We start from the raw sequence: 22516 nt of genomic DNA on the forward strand, positions 1-22516 counted from the left end.
CTGGTTGGAGAAAGGATGTGTAAGTCAGTTTTGATGTCTGACACTTAAAGAACTGGAAAGGGCCTACCACAGAGCCCTGAGGTACATATCTAGTCACTGGACTTTAGATAGAGGTGACTTCACATACTGAAACATATTTCTCTGTCATGTATGTATTCCAGTTGTCTATCCACTTAGTTACATAGGTGTTTATGGCCAACTGTGATAGTTTTTCCTGTAACACCTGACTGTTGATTTGTGTCAAATGCCTTGGTCAAGTTCAACAGGATGACAGTGTTGTCATCATGCATGCCCCTGGTAACCCTCTTGAAGACACTGAACAGATGTAACAGACATGATGTAGCTTAAACAAACAAGCATGGGTTTAGTAAACAGTCAGGGTATTACCTCTGTTTTTAGAGAAAGTCCATGATGACTCCTTGGCCAACCTCACAGATGAGAAGAGTCAGGATGGGTCTATAACTCCATGCATCAGGTGATGGCCCTCCCAAGTCAGAAGGATTCATATTGCCTTATACCCTTCTATGGGAACATAGGCTATCTAAAGGATGTGCTGATGTATGGATCCAACTGTGTCTGGTAGATCACGCTATAGGCAACCTATGATGTTGTCAGGGGCCCATTGCTTCTGTTTTATTAGCTGTAGAGAGTGCACAGAAGTGTTGCCCTGCTGAAAATAAAAACGGAGTAATTCTGCATGTATGCTTTTGCTGATGGCCAGTGGCGACACGGTGGTGCCATGTGAGACAAACTGTCAGCTAGCAAAGTGTCTATGTCCTCTGGGTGGGTATGTCTGCTGACATCCATATATTGCACTTAATATTTCATATGTATTGGAATATGTGATTTGTGACAAGACCTCCATATAGCCTTGGTCATTTATCACATTCCACACACTACTGCTATGCACACAATCGTACAACTGTACCAATGTCACATACTTACATTACTTGCACAACATATGCCTATATGTGTTTCATGGGCATGTTGAGTTTGAGAAGCCTGATGTCATATCTGGACACATTAGAGATCAGTTGTCTATGGCTCATGCAAAACATTTCCTGACACAAATGCTAATTGTCACACAATAGTGCTGCTGACCCACCTCAATAATCTTTGGGTGTAGCAACACAACTGTACACATAATGCATTCCATAAGTTTGTAATTGCATCAAAACATGTGATTCATTGGTTGTGTATATCACAGTATAACAACAATGTGTATGAGGCACAATGTGTATGAGGCAAGACTTATGTGACTATGTAATCAATATGAATCAATATCAATGTCAGTCACAGTACTTTTAAGGACGGTATGTAGACACATTGCCACCTGTGCTATACTGCAAGTGTCACTGTGATGGCAGAATATGAACTGTGTAGAATGTTGATCTGCTACACTACAAAAACACATATCCTAATACGACAACAATATACATACAGTGTAACACACCATGTCATCAATTCTCAAGAGAAAAAACTACTACAGCTGCAATAGAAGGAACATGTACTGCAATGGTATCAATGGTCATAAATACATTAGCTCACATCACAGATTGTAAGACCCTCTTGTAGCCGTAATGTACATCCACACCTCAATATAGCACATGTTAATGGCAGCAACACTGACATAATGGCCAACATCACATGAAATCCTAGCCATTACTATAACTTGTAGAAAAATCCATGTATCTATATTATGGAATATAGTAAGCCTACTGTACATATGCATATACTTTGATTCCATTACATCCTATCACTGTCCGTATGGGACATGTGCACCACACCAAGACAGAATTAGCAATCATAAATGGAGTGGTCTTGAGATGGCTTGCAGAGAATCATGAAAGGACTCTGCTTCATGATGTGATTATGCATATCTGACATGATGGCATTCTCCACTCGTCTTCAGGAAGAATATCATGTGGCCAGTGGAAAAAGGAGGATGCTGGATTCATAGGGCTATGTGAATGGTATTCCAAGTAGCAGTGCAATGAAAAATGATTCCAAAGATCCCACAATGGCCATAATATGCCTTCAATCACACACATACAGCAGTAGACTGGGCCTGATTTGAAAATTACACCTGTGTAGATATAGAACATGAATGCCATGCAATGTCACGGTAGCAACAAAAGATATGTCTGACAGTAACACTGTCATGTTGTACTTTATGGACTATGACATCATCATTGTATGCTGAGGAGAACATGTTGAGAAGAGTGTAAGATATGGATGTGGAGTCACATCTCTGTGTAAAATTATCAAAAAAGTGATAGGTGTATGCACAGAAATGCAAGTCACCTGCTCTCAGTTTAGAACCCCTCTATGTGTAGACAAAGTAGATTGCAAACAAAGTAGTTAATGTTACTGCCACAGCACAGGTTTGTCTTGAATACTGTCAGAATGCATGTTATATAGGCTGACAGTATCATTGTATGCTACAATGAAGTGTTTGGAGTAGGGTTTGACATAACTGTGGAATCACATCCATCCATCCATCCATCCATCCATCCATCCATCCATCCATCCATCCATCATCAACCCCTTTTTCCCATTTTATACATGGGGTCAGGGTGTTACTTCAACAGTGATTTGCATATCGAGCCAAGGTTTACACCACCAGGTGGCTAGCCCTGTTGTGGTAGTTCATCCATACCACTTACTCACACACACACACTCACACCTAAAGCCAATTTAGAATGTCCAATCCACCTACTGCATGTCTTTGGAATGTGAGACTCACATATCATTCTAAAATTGTCAGCATAGTAAGTGCTGACTTCACACCCAGTTGACTGCAGTTAAAATAGAACCCTACTTATCTATTTACACAGCACAATAGTTAATACAATTGCCATGGCACAAGTCTAGTTGTTATAGTTTTCCACAGCATTTTGCAGCTGATGACATCAGCAGTGTCTGGTGAAAAGAAGATGGCAATAGCACTGTCTGGCATGCATTTGCAAAATGCTCTCTTGAATATCAACCAAGTGAACACACTGAGACATTGACCACAGACAGAATAGAACCCCTACTTATCTATTTAAACAGCACAGTACTTAACACAACTGCCATGGCATTAGTCTGGCTTTTGTAGTGTCCAACAACATTTTATAGCTGATGACATCAATGGTGTTTGGTTAGAAGAAGATATTAATAGCAGTGTCCCACATGGTGGTATAAAATGGTTTCTTGAATGTAAACCAACCGAACAAAACACACATACACATACAGGTTGACCACAGTGAGAACAGAACCTTACCTAAGTATACCGACTAGAGAATTCAGTATTTAATCCATGCACTGCAGTACAAGTCTGACTTTCATAGTGACCGAAAGCATTTTATAGCTGATGACACCAGCAGTGTCTGGTGAGAAGAAGATGGTAATTGCATTGTCTTACATGCTGGTGTAAAATGCTCTCTCAAATATTAACCAAGTGAACATACACACAGACATACCAATTGACCACAGTGAGAAAAGAGTCCCACCTACTTATTTACAAAGCAAACTATTTAACTCAAGTGCCATAGAACAAGTCTGCCGTTCACAGTGCTGCAGTACAGTTTATAGTGGATGATATCACCACTGGATGTTTTGAGAATAGATGTTGTGAGGCCTGCATTAAATGGATGTATAAGCATATACAACTTTCAGTACTCCATGGGATTGTACTGATGACTGAGTGATATGCAGAATACATAGTTGTGTTATTTTATTTATTTATTTATTGCATTTGTTGACTGGGAAGGTGCACTTTGCCAAAGAGTGTCCATTTTCAGTGGAGGCCCAGGGAGAAAAGCTCCACAGAGATAAAACATAATAACAATATAATGCTTACAGTGTGATAGAAGACAAGATAACAGACATATCAGATAAACTGCTAAAGTATACAATGCATTCAAAGTAATAAAAAACACATGGATCAAATATGACAGATTAAACCTTAGCTTCCGGCCACAGTGCAGTATGTTCAGTTTGATAAGAATCCATACAACAGTTGTTCCACATTATACTGACAGTCCCATATAGTAGTTGGCACTGAGATAGAGTCAGTTTCTGACTAGACAGACACACACAAACACACACCAGTTGACTGCAGTGAGATGAGAACCCCTACCTAAGTACACTGAATAGAGAACACAGTATTTAATACAGCTGCCATGACAGAAGTCTGACTTTTTACAATGCTGCAGGACAATTTATTGTGGATGACATCAGCATTGGATATTTGACAGAAGATGTTGGGAGTCCCATCTGAAATGGATGAGTAGCCATGTACAACTGTCAAGACAGTAAAGATCTGCACATTGCCAAATTGATGAGTGTGCAAAGTGTAGCATTTGCGGTTGTGTTTCCAATGTGCAGTTATACCATAAAAAGACAGCTTTACAAACTATTTGCAAACAGTTGTCCACATTACTACAAGGATTGGAAAATCTGAATGGGTATTGTCATTATAAAAATTTACAAGCTATATAAGAAAGAATGTTTGCATTTATTTTGGTAATGTAGTTGATATATTTGAGAGCAAGTACTGCCAGATCAAGTTTCAATGGCATGGGTGCAGGCAACACATGACTACAGTGTAAATATGTGTTCTTTCCTTAAAAAGTGCCTTCACTTTATTTGTGTTTTTACATGTGCTTTCATGGGATGAAGACTAAATGGGCAGTAAACATAAGTAATCCATGCTATTCTGCACTTTCCATAGTGCACCACAGGGCAGCTGGTTTGCCTGATCAATGGCAAAGTGTTTTCACATGCAGGATAGACATTTATACTGCTTTCCCTGTTTACGCATAGTTAAGCCTCTGTTTCACTGATAAAAGTATGACAGTTATACTGGTTTACTTACGTCTGTGCAATCAAGTTAAGTGAAGAGGCATAGACATCAGCAATGTGGATAGTACTGCATGTAAGAAACACACCAGCTACCTAGCTGTGGCAGCAGGTGTAAATGCATTGACAGATTTTGTTTTGAGTCCAAATGTTACATGGTTTGAATCCAGCTGTATCTAATAGTTTTAAATATGTATTTATAAAGCAATGACATAATTCTTTATTCTACATTCATTCTGTTACCTTAGCACAGAGTGTTTAAGCAGCATTGAACCAAGGTAACCACACTACTGAATAGCTGTTCACTGTCGCTTGGCACTGGTGCATGATGACAAACTCCATGCAAATACAGAGGGCAAAAACTGAAAGGCTTTATTGTTTTTTTATTCACTTATGCGTGTGGTGTGTGATTCTATTTTTTGACCAGAATAAAGGTGTTAAAATGTGGTAGATAGAAAAGTGGTGAAATGGGGGGGGCAAGCAGGGGGAAGAACAAAGGGAAATCAGTATTGGAATGTGCAGGAGGGAAGTAGGAAAGAAACCATATCTATCCATTTCTTCAACAGTGTAAAATCAAAATACATGCAGAATATTAGCTGAAGTTAGACTGCCACCTCAACAAAGATGAATGACCACAACATAATTATGTTGTATAGCCAATTGTACTGACTCAAGTGTGTCAAGAAGGCACATGTCAAGTGGAGAGCTATGTATGTGATGTTATTTTTTTGGTGGGAGAAGTGCCCACTTCTTGTTTTTAATTTAGTAAGAGAGAAATATTGGGTAAGGATGTAGGCATTTCATGGTCAGGTAAGTAGGGTAGGTGAGGAAGCAGATGCAAACAGGAGAAACAAGACAAGATACAGGGATAGTGAGGGACACAACAAGTTGGGGGGCACAATAATTGGGGTTAGGGAGGGGACAATGGATGCCCATGACTGTCAAACATGGGGACAGTGAGAATCTAGTTCTCATACACAGGACTGTCATCACTGTCCCCTTACTCTGCTGGTTGTTGGAGTGCTTGACATTTACCACTACAGATCATAAATAGAGCATCCTCTCCATCTAGTGTAGGTGTGCAACAATGGTGATGTGCATGACTCTAAGCACCAAGCCTGGCAACTCCTTGTAGGTGATAAAATCCCAACCTCTCCCAGAACTCCCAGACAGTACCACAGCACCAGCTGCCAGGGTATTACTACCTGATGTGGAAAACCCAGGTAGTGAAGGGGCAGTGGAAGGAGTACTGCCAGGGTGGGTCCCAAAAGGGCTGGGTATCACTGCAGGAGCCGGTGGAGTGGGGGCAGGCTGTGTCACTGGGGTTGGCCTACCTCCCTGTGCTCTAAAGCATTTTGCGATTTATCAGAGGCGGATGACATGGAAACATTTTGACTACACACAGAAAAATAAAAAGAGAGATAAGGGTTGTGTAGAGAGAAAAAAAAAAGAAAATTAGTACCATCACATCTGACATACAATGCATTATCACAATAATTAAATATTTTATCTCCACTTTTACATTTAAGTATACTTCTTAACAACTACAAACTCTAAGTATTGGTTGCTCAAAGTAATCCTTGCAATATGCATATATTGCACATATGCTTGGTCAAATTGTACAGATTACTTTAACAGCAGGGCATTTATGCCACTTTTGTTGAAATTAAATTATGCAATATGTTAAAGGATTCTCTATATATTTGTCACTTGTGGAACTGGAACCCACAACATCTGACGGCATTATTAGACTTGACTCCTACAGTTGACTTGTGCTACATACTGAAGCATGTATACTTGCTTTTGCAGTTAGGATATGCATGTGTAATTTGTACTACTGCATAGTAGAGCAATACTTTACATAAAATAATAGTAATGTTCTGCATGCATACCCCTTGCTTCTCTCAGTCACTTTAGCTGCTCAGCATTGGGTTCCCTGTTTGCCAGGATTTCCTGATTAGTTATGGAAGAAAAAGTAGAGAAAAAGAGAAGAGCATTATGCATACCAGTCTTGATAATATAAAGCTTTCTATCTAATACAAATGTTATTTATCTGTATACTTACACACCTGAGGGATATCAGCTATCCTAAACTCATCCAGCCACTGGTTGAGTATATCATGCTTGTGCCTTTTGAGGTCATTATAGCGATGCCTACATTATTCTCCAGTGCATGGAATGCCAATCACACTGGTGACAGCCTTGGCCAGACTATTCCATGCCTCAGACATGTACTTTGAGCCAGTATAGTCCTCCTGCAGCAGCCTTCATCTGTGGCTTTTTAAAAGGAGTCCAATAAAGATTCTGGACTCCTCGATACTCCACCTCTGAACCCTAAATTGGGCACATTCCCTTCTAGCTCCAGACATGTCTGATCATGGCAAACAGCAACAACCCCCAGGACATCTCTTTACCGCATTCTACCTAATAAACCCTTTCTGCACTTGCTTGTAGTCCTTTTTAATTTAATTACATTTTTTCAAACTGTGTGTGGACTAATATTGCTACATATTCAAGTGTGCCAGCTTGCACTGCATGAGAATTGTATTTACTACTGCTTTTGCTACTTTTCTAAAAAAAAAAAATCTTCTGCTTTTACTGTACTTGTGTTTCTTCCTACTTTATTTTCATGTTAAACGTTCTCAATTGTATTTATTACTGCTTGGTGTAACTCATTCTAAGCCTTTTAGTTTAAACACTTGAGCTTCAGACCAGTTGTTTTACATTGAGAGGGTTTGTGGTCTGCACTGTAGTGGCAGAACAGGTAGCTTACATCCTTCTAAGTTGGGAACTGCTGATTGAGGGCTCAGTGTCTGTTATTCTAAAAGTATATTAATTCTGGTTTAAGCACTTGGGCTTTCAGGCCAGTTATTTTACATTAAGAGGGTTTCGTGGTCTGTACTCTTGTGGCAGGAGAGGCTGGACTCTGCCCTTCTGAGCTGGGAATTTCTGGTTGAAAGCTTATAGTGCATGCATATATGAATTTCTTCTTACTGAAATTGGTATACCTTGTTTGCTGTAGCATAGACTAGATCCAGGCCTGCTGAATCTAGCTTTGTTTGAATAACTTGAGCACTAATCCAGGCATTATTTAAAGTATTCAGTTGTATTTATTACTGCTTGGTAGTAACTTGGTTAAAGTGTAGCTATCATTCTAAGTCTTTTGGATTAAGCACTTGGGCTTCAGACCAGTTTTTCTACATTAGGAAGGTTTGTGGCATGCACTGTGGTGGCAAGACAGGTAGCTTTCATCCTTCTAAGTTGGGAACTGCTGATTGAGAGCTCAGTGTCTGTTATTCTTAAAGTGTATTAGCTCTGGTTTAAGCACTTGGGCTTCAGGCCAGTTATTTTCATAGGTTCATAGGCTTATACTAGGCTATCTGCCCTAAGGCATTTATAAGCCTAGCCCAGATTTTTGTGGCTTACGCCACCCCTTATATGAAAAAATACTGTACCCATTAGTTTGTTGTGCCTCTGTCCAGCAGTGACACAGCGATGATTCCCGGGGTAAACCTACGACCCCCCATCCACAGGTCCAGATTTCTCTTGAACAGAGTCAGCGAGGTGCTCTGCCTCACATGGACCGGGATTTTATTCTACAGCATAGGGAGTCTCTGAGTGATAAATCTATCCCTCCAGCACATCCTATTTATATCCGTGCTAAGGTTTAAGTCGCTTGCTCTAGTGGTTTTGGTGGATTTGGATTTTTTGAGATGGAGCATGTCCATTAATTCCGGGTTGGACATGGCCTTGTATGTCAGGCACATGTCACCTCTGAGCAGACGGTATGCGACTGAATAGAGCTGGAGTTTCTTCAATCTGGCAGCATATGACAGATTTTGGAGTCCCTTTATCCTTTTGGTGAGGAACTTTTGGGGTCTCTCCAATTGCTGCAGATGTCGGGTGAGATACATCCCGAATGGGGCATTGTACTCTATCATTGGTCTGATAAGTGAAGAGTACAGGGCAACAATGATCTCACTAGATCTGGATGTGAATCTCTTCATGATCAGGTGGGCAATGTAGAAGGTCTTTCTAACCACTTTAGCAACGTGAGTGTCTAAAGAAAGGCCACTGTCAACCTGGGTCCCCAGGTCCCTGATAACCTCTTCTGTGCTTAGTGGATTGCCACCTATATGGTAGCTTGGGGTTACCTTGTTTTTCCCGAAGGGTATGACTATACATTTTTGGCGTTTAACTTCAGGCCATGGCTCTGGCACCAGCTATCTGTTTCCGTGAGTCCCTTCTGAAGGATATCCGTGTCCGATGCACTTTCCACTATGTCGCCCAGTTTGCAGTCGCCAGCAAACTTTGTCAGCCAAAGTCCTCCCATGTTGGCCTGTACATCTGAGAAGTAGATGCCAAACAATAGGGGCCAAGGATCGAGCCCTGTGGGACACCACTTGTGACCGGCTTGGAGTCTGACACAGCGCCAGCAACTCTAACCCTGTGGGTTCTGTCCTTAAGCCAGTTTGCAACCCATCTTGTGACATATGGGTTTACATTTAAGCTGGTAAGTTTTTCTACAATACCCGAGTGGGGTATTGTGTCGAAAGCCTTTGCAAGGTCAAGGTAGGCTGTATGGACTGCCTTTCCCTCATCAATGGCCTTGGTGACTGTTTCAAGAAGTCGACCAAGTTCAAAAGGCATGATCTTCCCTTGACAAAGCCAAACTGGGTCGGGTCCAATGTCTGCAAGTCCCCTATATCTTTGTTTATGAGCTCCATTATGATCCTCTCCATAGCTTTGCAGACTAGACTTGTTAAGCTTATGGGGCGTAATTACCAGGGTCAGTAGAGGCGCCTTTGTGGAGTGGGACCACAGTTGCCGCACGCCACTCCTTGGGCACGTATCCTGTGGTAAGGCTGAGATTAAACAGCTGCCTTATGTGCGGGTTTAATTCCTCATTTAGCTCATGTAGCACACAGCCGGGGACACCATCTGGTCCCATTGATGCTGTGTTTTAGCTTTAGAGAGCAGCTTTCACCTGTGCATTTGAGATGTCCGGGAGGCTACACTCGGCTGGGATAGTTATCTCTCCTTTAGGGGAGAGGGGTGAAGTTTGCACTGAACCTGTCTGCCAGTATGTTGGCAATGTCTGTGGGTTCAGTGATTTTTGTATCATTTTGGACTAATTCTGAGCATATCTGGGAGTTTCCACCCAGGTTCCTAACATAGCTGAAAAAGGCCTTATGATTGTCCTTTGAATCCATGGCAATTTTTCTCTCAAAATTGGCCTTAGTTGATTTTATGAGTGCTCGTATTTTTTTACTAATAATGATCAGGGGTGACTTCCCTTTTATGGATTTTGTTCTATCATGTAATAGCTTTCTCCTCTTATTGTAAAGTTTGTTAATGGCTGGGATCCACCAGACTGGAAGTTTGCCCTTGGTGGAAAGAGTCTTGGTTTTATTTGGGATTGCCTGATCCATGCAGTCCTGGAGGTGTTCATAGAAGGCATTTGTAAGGGCTTCCGCAGCTTGGGTTGTGGTTTCCATTGGCTCAGGGGCCTTGAAGGATACCACACCAGTCTTGAGTAGTGTGAAGTTTGCTTTAGAGAAGTTCTTCACTATGGTCTTTTTTTGTTTGGGGTGGGGGCAGGATGTGGATTTCTAGTGAGATTAGTTTATGATCTGATCTCACCAATGAGGGATATACTTCCGGTGTGGAGCATTTTGTCCCCATGTTTGTGATGATGAGATCTAGTATATTTTCTCCTCTTGTGGGGACGGTGACTAGTTGTTCCATGGCATTTGAATTTATGAACTCCAGGAACCTTTGGGCTAGAAAGTTTGGGCTTGAGTAATGTTCCCAGTCTATATTCGGGTAGTTGAAGTCACCCAATATGATGGTGTTTTGGTGATACATTTAAACCCTCCAGTGTCTTCAGGAAGGCTGTGTGGGCTTCCTGAGTTTGAGAGGGTGGCCTGTAGCATGCTACAAATTGTAGAGCAGTTTTGCCTATGGTTAATTGCACCTGGATGGTTTCCGATGCTTCGTGCATAGCCACCAACCTGGAGGTGTGGGTATCCTTGATGAATATGGATACACCCCCTCATTTTGTGGTGTGATCCGGGTTTTGGGGCCGGAACGCATGATATGAGGTAAAACCTGATAGTGCCGGGGTGCTCTCAGGAGCCTTGAACCAGGGTTCAGTCACAGCACAGACATCGATGTTCTCCATACTGAGAAGGGCCTCGAGTGCGTGCATTTTGAGATTTAGACTTCTGGCATTGAGCAGCATTACCCTTAGTTTCTTCACGTTTTTGTTTTCTAGGGTGGTAGGTTTATAATTTGAGCCTTGCCTAAAAAAGGCACTATGGGGGTGGCAAGAGCCTTAGCCAATATCCGGAATCCCAGGGGTGACAGGTGCAAGCCGTCCCTTGTGAAGCAGCATGGCTTGTCGAGCATGTCATCCCAGGCAGACAGACACTGGATCCCCTTTGAATGACACCAGAAATTAAGCCAATTGTTAAAGCTGATTATCTTGTCACTATATTGTGGCATCATTCTTGGTGAAGGAAGGATACTGCTCAGGGTCAGGGTCATACCTGCCTGGGCTACATAATCAGAGAGCTCCTCTATGTCTCTTTTCATGTAGTCCAGGGAGGTACGTGTCAGGTCGTTCACACCAGCATGGACAATGACTGTGTCATACTTGTACTTGCCGTGGAGTGACCTGAGTGCTTGTGTTATGTGACGGATTCTAGCACCCGATAGGCAGCTTACCGTGACCTTCTCCTTGTTCAGCCTGGTGAGTGGGACGTCAGTGTGTCTGACTATGGAGTCACCTATGACAAGTATGTTTGGTGTTGTATTTGGCCTTAAGGGCAGTGACTGCTTTGCACACTGATTTTGTTGTTTATGTGTTGCCTGTGGTGTGTCATAAGGTGGCGGTTGCTTGGGTGTCTGCTTTGGAGGTCTCTGCTGTTTAGGTAAATTTTTGCTCAGAGCCTCTGAGTATGTCTTTGTGTGTTTATGTGTTTGATTCATTGTTGTGATAGCTTTATGTGAGACTGGTTTTGTGGTGTGTGTAGTTGCCTTCTCCTCCTGTCTGGTCTTGCCAGTCCTGAGTTGAGAGAGCTCAGCCTCCAGTTTGGCTAAATAGCTGCATCTCTCGCAAGTATTTGTGTTATGTGGGAGGAGGAGAGGGTTGTCTGTGTACATGAGGCAATTGTAGCATTGCCTCAATATTCCCAGATTCACCAACTGGACAGGAGAGGACGCCAGCATCTGGCCCTTCGACATGCTAGAGAAATTAAGAAGTTTGGGGTGTAACTGAATGAGAGAGGACTTAGTAAGGAAGTGTGTACTCCTGGGGGGGGGGGTTCGCTAGTGAGGGACTTTGTATAATACAGAAGTGCTAAGCCTGAAAAGAAGATGCTTTTAAGACAAGTGCTGAGCTTTTTTTTTTTTTTTTTTTTTTTGGGAGAAAAAAAAAAAAAGCTTTTAAGAACAAGTGCTGCAATTTTTAGTTAAGGGATATACTGTTTAGAACACTAGTAGAGCAGTTCTAAGGGAAAAAATGAAGAACAGACTTTATGGAGCCAGAAAAAGTTTAACCTTGTTAAACCAGCACTGCCCGATGCTGCTCTAGTGGCAACTCCGCGCTAAAGCACGATAAAACGTGCTTGATAGCAGTGGCTGGAAAGAGCCAGGAATTGACCCAATACAGCCAATAAAACTACAGTTTCAAGTCAGTAACCACTCCCACGGGGGGCAGGGGAGCTGCTCAATGTTTTCACTGCCACTGATCAACAGAGAGACTTTCCTTTAGCCCAAGCAAAAATGGCCTCACAGAAACTTACAAACAGTTCAGGAACAGCAAGCCTGTAACTGAACTTTTTTAAATCTCAGAAAAGTGGGAAAAAAGCAAGATTTTTTTTTTGTTTTTGTTTTTTCAGAGATATCAGAGGTTCACAAGTAATATCAAGTTATAACAGTGCAGTAAATCATCCCACACAAGAGTGCTAGGTCAAAGACAGAAAATATGCAAGTTTTGAGGAAAAATGATTTTAAAATTAAGTGCAAACAGGAAATTCAGTAAACAGCTTTTGGTTGTGCTCTAAATACAGCTACTAATGCAGAAATCAAGTTTAACAAGCCAGAAAATGCTCAAACTAGGCAACTATGCAGAAAAACTTAGCAAATAAACAGAGAAAAAATACTTAAAATCACAAAAGTGGCTCCCTTCTTCTCTCAGCATTTTCTCCTCTTGGTGGGTGCTTCACCAACAGCCAACAAGCCTGAAAAGATGCCAAACCCATGAGGCAACTAAGTTTTAAGAGAGGAAGATGAAGGAGTTTTGGAAATGACCTCTACTGGTCAATAAAACTACAGTTTCAAGTCAGTAACCACTCCCACGGGGGCAGGGGAGCTGCTCAATGCTTTTCACTGCCACTGATCAACAGAGAGACTTTCCTTTAGCCCAAGCAAAAATGGCCTCACAGAAACTTACAAACAGTTCAGGAACAGCAAGCCTGTAACTGAACTTTTTTAAATCTCAGAAAAGTGGGAAAAAAGCAAGATTTTTTTTTTTTGTTTTTTCAGAGATAGCAGAGGTTCACAAGTAATATCAAGTTATAACAGTGCAGTAAATGACCCCACACAAGAGTGATAGGTCAAAGACAGAAAATATGCAAGTTTTGAGAAAAAAATATTTTAAAATTAAGTGCAAACAGGAAATTCAGTAAACAGGTTTTGGTTGTGCTCTACATACAGCTACTAATGCAGAAATCAAGTTTAACAAGCCAGAAAATGCTCAAACTAGGCAACTATGCAGAAAAACTTAGCAAATAAAATCTCAAAAGTGGCTCCCTTCTTCTCTCAGCGTTTTCTCCTCTTGGTGGGTGCTTCACCAACAGCCAACAAGCCTGAAAAGACACCAAACCCACAAGGCAACTAGGTTTTAAGAGAGGAAGATGAAGGAGTTTTGGAAATGACCCCTACTGGTCAATAAAACTACAGTTTCAAGTCAGTAACCACTCCCACGAGGGGCAGGGGAGCTGCTCAATGTTTTTCACTGCCACTGATCAACAGAGAAACTTTCCTTTAGCCCAAGCAAAAATGGCCTCACAGAAACTTATAAACAGTTCAGGAACAGCAAGCCTGTAACTGAACTTTTTTAAATCTCAGAAAAGTGGGAAAAAAGCAAGATTTTTTTTTTGTTTTTGTTTTTTCAGAGATAGCAGAGGTTCACAAGTAATATCAAGTTATAACAGTGCAGTAAATGACCCCACACAAGAGTGCTAGGTCAAAGACAGAAAATATGCAAGTTTTGAGAAAAATGATTTTAAAATTAAGTGCAAACAGGAAATTCAGTAAACAGCTTTTGGTTGTGCTCTAAATACAGCTACTAATACAGAAATCAAGTTTAACAAGCCAGAAAATGCTCAAACTAGGCAACTATGCAGAAAAACTTAGCAAATAAACAGAGAAAAATACTTAAAATCTCAAAAGTGGCTCCCTTCTTCTCTCAGCATTTTCTCCTCTTGGTGGGTGCTTCACCAACAGCCAACAAGCCTGAAAAGATGCCAAACCCACGAGGCAACTAGGTTTTAAGAGAGGAAGATGAAGGAGTTTTGGAAATGACCCCTACTGGTCAATAAAACTACAGTTTCAAGTCAGTAACCACTCCCATGGGGGCAGGGGAGCTGCTCAATGTTTTTCACTGCCAATGATCAACAGAGAAACTTTCCTTTAGCCCAAGCAAAAATGGCCTCACAGAAACTTACAAACAGTTCAGGAACAACAAGCCTGTAACTGAACTTTTTTAAATCTCAGAAAAGTGGGAAAAAAGCAAGATTTTTTTTTGTTTTTTTTTTTCAGAGATAGCAGAGGTTCACAAGTAATATCAAGTTATAACAGTGCAGTAAATGACCCCACACAAGAGTGCTAGGTCAAAGACAGAAAATATGCAAGTTTTGAGAAAAAATGATTTTAAAATTAAGTGCAAACAGGAAATTCAGTAAACAGCTTTTGGTTGTGCACTAAATACAGCTACTAATGCAGAAATCAAGTTTAACAAGCCAGAAAATGCTCAAACTAGGCAACTATGCAGAAAAACTTAGCAAATAAACAGAGAAAAAATACTTAAAATCTCAAAAGTGGCTCCCTTCTTCTCTCAGCATTTTCTCCTCTTGGTGGGTGCTTCACCAACAGCCAACAAGCCTGAAAAGATGCCAAACCCACGAGGCAACTAGGTTTTAAGAGAGAAAGATGAAGGAGTTTTGGAAATGACCCCTACTGTTCAATAAAACTACATTTTCAAGTCAGTAACCACTCCCACGGGGGGCAGGGGAGCTGCTCAATGTTTTTCACTGCCACTGATCAACAGAGAGACTTTCCTTTAGCCCAAGCAAAAATGGCCTCACTGAAACTTACAAACAGTTCAGGAACAGCTAGTCTGTAACTGAACTTTTTTAAATCTCAGAAAAATGGGAAAAAAGCAAGATTTTTTTTTTGTTTTTGTTTTTTCAGTGATAGCAGAGGTTCACAAGTAATATCAAGTTATAACAGTGCAGTAAATGACCCCACACAAGAGTGCTAGGTCAAAGACAGATAGCTATCAACACTATGTTGGACTACGGGCACACGGTTTTCATGTCATTTGTTCAAGGGTAGGGACCCGTTATTCCCTACCATGCATTTGTGTTTGCTTCTTCATTTTCTGTTTGCAGGGACTATCTTGCATGCTTTGCATACGTTTCAGTATCCATGGACACTGACAGGTGTGATTACTATTGCAGGCGGAATATAATATTCAGCAGTTTAGGTTGCTCATCGACAGCCGACATTGACACGTCTCCATGCACAACTTTGATACGCCCCATGCACTCGCGCAAGTTTCCTATGCACGTGGCTGTGGTGGCTGCGCTCCTTCATTAATATGCATATGACGCGACTACTCCATATATATGCCGCACGGCCGGTGCAAGCCTTACGCCGGCCTTGCACCGAGCTTCATGAATCCCGGGGACTATCTTGTTTGCTCGTTTCCCACTTTTCCTAGCTAGTATATTCCAAATCCCAGGCTTTGAGGGCCTCAGGATTTTATTTTCTGTGCTCAGAGCTATCCAGACTTTGCTGTGGTAGAGAGAAGTCCTACTGCTTACCAGTGGGGGAGTGGTGAGCATTGTACTTCCTATCTAACACTAGAGGAGTAGTTTCCAGCTCTGAAACTGTAATTTTATCAGCCTTTTTGGGCTGATTTCTATGCCTTTCAACCTTCTGGCTTAAAAACGCGTGTGTTTGAACATTTTTTGCATTGTGCAGCACTGCAGGGCTATGGTTAAACTATTCCAGGTGCCAGAAAGTCTGTTCTTCAAATTTTCCCTTAGAACTAGCTGGTTTCTCAGTAGTAGTACTAAACTCTGAACCCCTGTGACTAGCACTTGCTCTAGAACCTGCTGCAAAGCACTAGGAAGCCTTAAACTGATACAAGCACTCAACTCTCCTTGTCAATAAGGAGAAATTAATCGTAGGCACTAAACAGCCTATAATTGCAAAGTACCTTGCAAAGGTAAGGGAAAACAGCTCTTCTACTTTACAAAAAAAAGCACCTAAACAGGCATGTCAAGGGTCAGCTTCCGGTGATTTCTCCTGTCTACCTGGTGAATCTGGGCATACGGGGCAAAGCAGTAACTGCCTCATGTACACAGACAACCCTCTCCTCCTACCACCTAACACTACAACCTGTGAGAGATGCACTTACATAGCCAAACTGGAAGCAAAGCTCTCTCCACCCAAGATTGTGCTAGATAGTCAAGAGGAGAAGGTTAATACCTGCACTACACCTCAGGCAACACATAGCCCTTCAAAACCCACACCATCAGCACCCACACATAGCAACCCTAAACCCACATATGCAGAGGCCTTCAACATTAACCTGCCCAAGCAACAAGGACCTCCGAAGCTGAAATGCAAATACCAGTCACAACCAAAGTGATACATAGCTCACAACAGCAGTGTGCCACCCAACAACAGCCCCTAAGGCAAGAGAATGTACCCAATACTTTAGTCATAGGTGAAGCTATAGTCAGGCACACTGATGTCCCACTCACCAGGCTGAACATGGATGCCAGTATCCACCGCATAACGCATGCACTCAAGTCAATCCACAACAAGTACAAATACGAATCTGTCATTGTCCATGTTGGAGTGAATGACTTGAGACGTACCTACCTGGACTACATGAAAAGAGACATGGAAGAGCTCTCGGATTAAGTGGCCCAGGCAGGTATGACCCTAGCCCTGAGTATCATTCTGCCTTCGCCCAGAATGTTACCACAGTATGATTGGCTTCAACAATTGACTAAGCATCTAGTGTCATTCACAGGGGATCCAGTATCTATCTGCCTGGGAAGACATGATCGACAAACCATGATGCTTTGCCCTAGATGGTCTGCACCTGTCACCCTTGAGATTCAGGTTACTGGCTAAACCTCTTGCACCTCTATAGTGCCTTTTTTAGGCAAGGTTCAAAGGACAAAACCATCACCGTAACAGATACAAGCATGCAAAATCTGAAGATAATGCTACTCGATGCTAGAAGTCTAAACCTCAAAATGCACTCTCTCTCGAAGCACTCCTAAAAATGGAGAACATCGATATCTGTGCAGTAACTGAGACCTGGTTCAAGGCTCCAGAGAACACCCCTGCAATACCAAGCTACAACTCTTACCACACTTTTCGCCACCAAACCATGACCAAAACACTAAAGGTGGAGGAGTGTCCATATTCACCAAGGATATTCACACATCCAGGCTAGTTGCCCAACACAATGCACCTGAAATTCTCCAGATGCAACTAAAGCTAGGTAAGACTGCAATCCAAATTGTAGCTTGCTACAGATCTCCCACCATGCCCCAAGATTCTCACTACACCTTTCTAAACATACTGGAAAATATTAAGATACAACCACCACCCTAATACTGGGTGATTTCAACTACCCTGCCATTAACTGGGAAAACTACTCGGATACCAACACCTTTGCCCAATGGTTCCTGGAATTCATAAATTCCAACATCCTTTATCAGCTAATCCATTGTCCCACCAGTGGCTCCAATATCCTAGACCTGGTCATTACCAACATGGGAGATAAATGCTCTACACCAGTGGTCACCCCCTCATCGGTCAGGTCTGACCATAAGCAAATCACCCTTGACATTCACATCCCACCCCCATCCTCCAGTAAGGAAACCTCCATAAAAAACTTCTCCAAAGCCAACTTCAAGCTACTCAAGTCAGAAGTGACAAACTTCATGGCACCCATGCAGAAGGGATCTGAAAGTTTGACTGCTGAATCCTACACTAAGGCACTCTCTGAGCACATCCACTCGTGCATGAATCGTGCTATCCCAAATAGAACCAAGACACTCTCCTCCAAAAAAAGGAAGCCTATCTGGTGGTCCCATGCCATAAACAAACTATACAAGAGAAGAAACTGTTGCAAAAATGAGGAAAATCCATGGATGCAAAAAACTCCCTTACCAGCCTCAGTAAGAAGCTGAGATCCCTCATAAAATCTTTTAATGCTAGTTACGAAAATAAAATTGCCAAAGATTCCAAAGACAACCACAAGGCATTCTATAGTTATGTCAAGAATCTAAATGGCAATGCTCAGACCTGCTCTGAGCTACAACAGAATGGCATTAAATATACTGATCCCAAGGATAGTGCCAATATCCTGGTAGATCGATTTAGTGCCAACTTCACCCTCCCTCACCCCCTATAGGGCCTATCGCAATGCCAAAAGATTGCCAAATTCCGGTAGTCACGGCCACACAGGTAGAAACTACACTCTCCAAAGATAAGAATACAGCATCCATGGGACCAGATGACATCCCTGGCTGTGTACTACATGAACTACAAAATGAAGTGGCACCTCACCTAAGTGTCATGTTTAATCATAGCCTCTCCTCAGGCTTCATGCCCACTGAGTGGCGCACAGCTACAGTTATCCCACTCCACAAGGGGGATCCACCTTGGATCCTGGGAACTACCATCCCATCAGTCTGATGAGCCTGATCATCATGGGCATGGAATGCATTGTCATGGAACTTATAAACAAAGACATTGGCAACCTTCAAACACTGGACCCCACCCAGTTTGGGTTCGTGAAGGGCAGATCTTGTCTCCTGAACCTGATTGACTTATTTGAATCAGTCTCCAGAGCTGTGGACGAGGGTAAAGTGGTCCACACAGCCTATCTGTACCTCGCCAAGGCCTTCGACACCATCCGCCACACTGGAATCATAGATAAACTTACTAAGCTGGGCATAAAACCCTATGTCACTCGATGGGTTGCCAACTGATTTATTGACAAAACCCAGACTGTAAAAATAGCTGACTCCTAATCCAGCTTAAGACAAGTGATAAGTGGAGTACCTCAAGGTTCAGTCCTTGGACCGCTCTTGTTTGGCATCTACTTCTCTGAAGTACAGGCCAACACTAAGGAACTATGGCTAACAAAGTTCACAGATGACTGCAAACTGTGAGCCATTATTGAATCCCCAAATTATGTGGATATTCTACAAAAAGGGCCTTACAGAAACAGATGCTTGGTACCAGAGCCATGGGCTCAAGCTTAATGCCAAGAAATGTATAGTTATCCCTTTTGGGAAAAAACATGTACCCATGAATTACCACATAGGTGGCAGTACACTAAATACCGAAAGTGTGATGAGAGACTTAGGGACACAGGTGGACAGTGTTCTTACCTTCGATAACCACATCAACACAACAGTCAGGAAATCCTTCTATGTGCCACATCTCATCACTAAGTGCTTTTTATCCAGAAAAAAGGAAGTCATTGTCCCACTGTACTCATCCCTCATTAGACCCATTATAGAGTACAATGCCCCATTTGGTATGTACCTCACAAGACTCTGCAACAGCTGGAAAGGCCACAGAAATACCTCACTAAAAGAATCACAGGCCTAAAGCAGATGCCCTATGCTGACCATCTAAAAAAATTCCAGCTATACTCTGTGGCATGTCATTTACTCAGAGGTACTCTGTGGCATATTGTTTACTCAGAGGTGATCTCTGCTTAACATACAAGGCCATGTCAAAGCCTGAGCTGTTGGACACTTAAAGAAATCCCAATCCTTAAGAGCCACATGCTCCAGGGATCTAAACCTTGTCATCACAATGAACAAAACATGCAGGAGGGATAGGTTCCTGACCCAGAGACTCCCCATACTCTAGAATAGACTGTCCATACATGTCAAGCAGAACACCTCCTTGGCCCTCTTCAAAAGGAACCTTGACGATTGGATGGGAGATAGGAAATTCACCCCAGGGATCATGTTAGTCGCCCTGCTAGACAGGGGTCCAGGGAAGTAAATATTGTGGGAAGAAATATCCAGGGAATTGTTATGGCTAGGCTTGTATAGGCCCTAGGGCCAATAGCCTAGTACCAACCTATGACCCTATGAACCTATGAAATCATATTCTGATTTCCTACACATATGATAGAATGACTGAGATCTGTCTTCCTTGACCATCTCTACAATTAGGGCTACTTCTCTCGCTTTTTTCCCCTTCCCCCCCTCTATCCTCTTAAAAAAGGGCATCTGTCTCACAAAAAATACATACCCTTGCTTTCCCACCACAGCACAGTCTTTCCTTTCCTTTGCCTTATTATATGTCCAATAGCTTGTCCTTCCTGTTTCTGACTGTCCTATGTGCCCATTTCCTCTACACTAAAATGAATACACTTGTAGGAACTTTGCTAGGAAGCCTTTATTATGGATCTCAGCAGTTCTTCTACCATTATGATCTTGTAAGTGTGAACATACATAGTATCTCATATACCACATGCACATTGCTAAGATCCACAGGTCATGTGAATTCCATTCCACTCTGTCCCACTTTATGTGGTCTGCGAGGTTTGCACCAGTGGAATGCTTACATGATTAATCACCATCATTCTAAATGCCTCATACTGCAGTATTAATTATCTTTTTGCTGCATTGCATTATTTTGATCACACTAATTAGCCATTGTATGGCTGAGCATTTGATTTCTCTGACTCCCAGAATTCATCTAAAAATATTTGTTTAATGTTATGAAGGTCTTGGAATAACTAGGTGTGCAGCAGCATGTATTTTTTCCCCTAAAAATTTTCTTTGTAAGATCCACAGCTAATCATCTGCTGACTCAACTCTTGCTTAGAAATATTTCAGCCATCCAGGCTACAAGAGGCCTTACATTCATCTCCATAACAATGCCCTCCATATGTTTGTAGAAGTGGAGTCCAATCTAGTGTAGCCCTTTTAATAAGTCAGTGGAATGCGGGCATCTAAGTCTGTTATGAGCACGCACAGTAGGGTGATCTGTATTATCTGGAAAACAACATTGCCTGTCTTTCTGCAGGTATTGAATTAATTAAAGCATTGCTATTTTTTCAGATTGTGTTAAGATTTTCTTTCTTGTTTTTTTTTTTTTTTTTTTTTTTTCACTCTCTGCTTTTAAAGTCATGCTTTAGGATTGCTCTTTTAACTTGCATTATTCCATTTCACTTAACTGATGATTGACAATATTTCCATATTAATTATTATGTTAAAATATTTGTTTTAATTTAGCATAATCTACTGAACATTTTCTCCTAAATATGGATTTAACATTTTCCTTCTCATGCTGTTACTATCAGGAATGTCTTAGTGTCTACATTATTGATAGTATGTTTTTTTCTTGTCAGTTTAAAAATAAATCAATAAATAAAACATTTTTCCACAAGCCATAGCAGACCCTGGTAGTCTGCAAATCACAATTGTTGACTTGAGGACATTTAAAAAGAAAGTTTCTCTAGAGAGAAAATGCCCTGTAGCAACTGTATCAAAACAAAACATGAAGCATTGCTGTAAGAGGATTTTATACGTCAAGGAGTTCCTTGCTATCCAGGCTGAGAAAATGAAGAAATATGTATCAGACACTATTTATATAACTTATCTAATTTACACTAGCTGTACATAGAATATTAAATACCAAACTCTAGCAGTGCTATAAAAGTAAATATGTATTGCTTTTTGTTTTGTTGTACAGTACCACCTGGACCAATGCTCCTGTTATTAAATAATCGACTTGGGAATGCTGATTTATGCAACAAAAATGAAGTCTTGGAAAGTAAATCAATATATTTCTAACACCTCTGAAAATAGAAATATAGTTCTGAATCTCAGGTGTGTGGCAGAACAGCAAAATACTACATGATACCATGTTACACAACGTAAATGCATTTAGAGGATAAAAAGAATGTTATTATCACACATTAGTCCCTCTGAATTCACTTTTTTTGTATAACAGCCATACAAGAGATCAATTAAAGAGCATAATATATGTCTAAAAAGGTGTGGTGTAGAGTTTTGATGTGCTATCAGCATTCATAGCATTTTCTTGGTTCATCAGTTTAGATCTGTTGTGGAAATCTGTACTTTATTCACTCTTCATGTATATAACTCCTCATTTATTAGTAGCAATATGAGAAAGAGAAAGATTTATGGACTGTAAACTACATCAGCTGAACTAGTGCTCAGACTCAGTACTGAAATCTTTGCATCACAGTAACTTGTTATATTATGCAGCTGTATTTGAGAGAAATGGCACATATATGCTGGCAATAGATTTTTTTTGCCACCAATAGATTTTTAACCACAGGTAAGGCATA

Source organism: Protopterus annectens, chromosome 1.part1, assembly GCF_019279795.1.
Source record: "Protopterus annectens isolate FY-2018-M chromosome 1.part1, PAN1.0, whole genome shotgun sequence".
In the NCBI taxonomy this organism is placed as follows: domain Eukaryota; kingdom Metazoa; phylum Chordata; order Ceratodontiformes; family Protopteridae; genus Protopterus; species Protopterus annectens.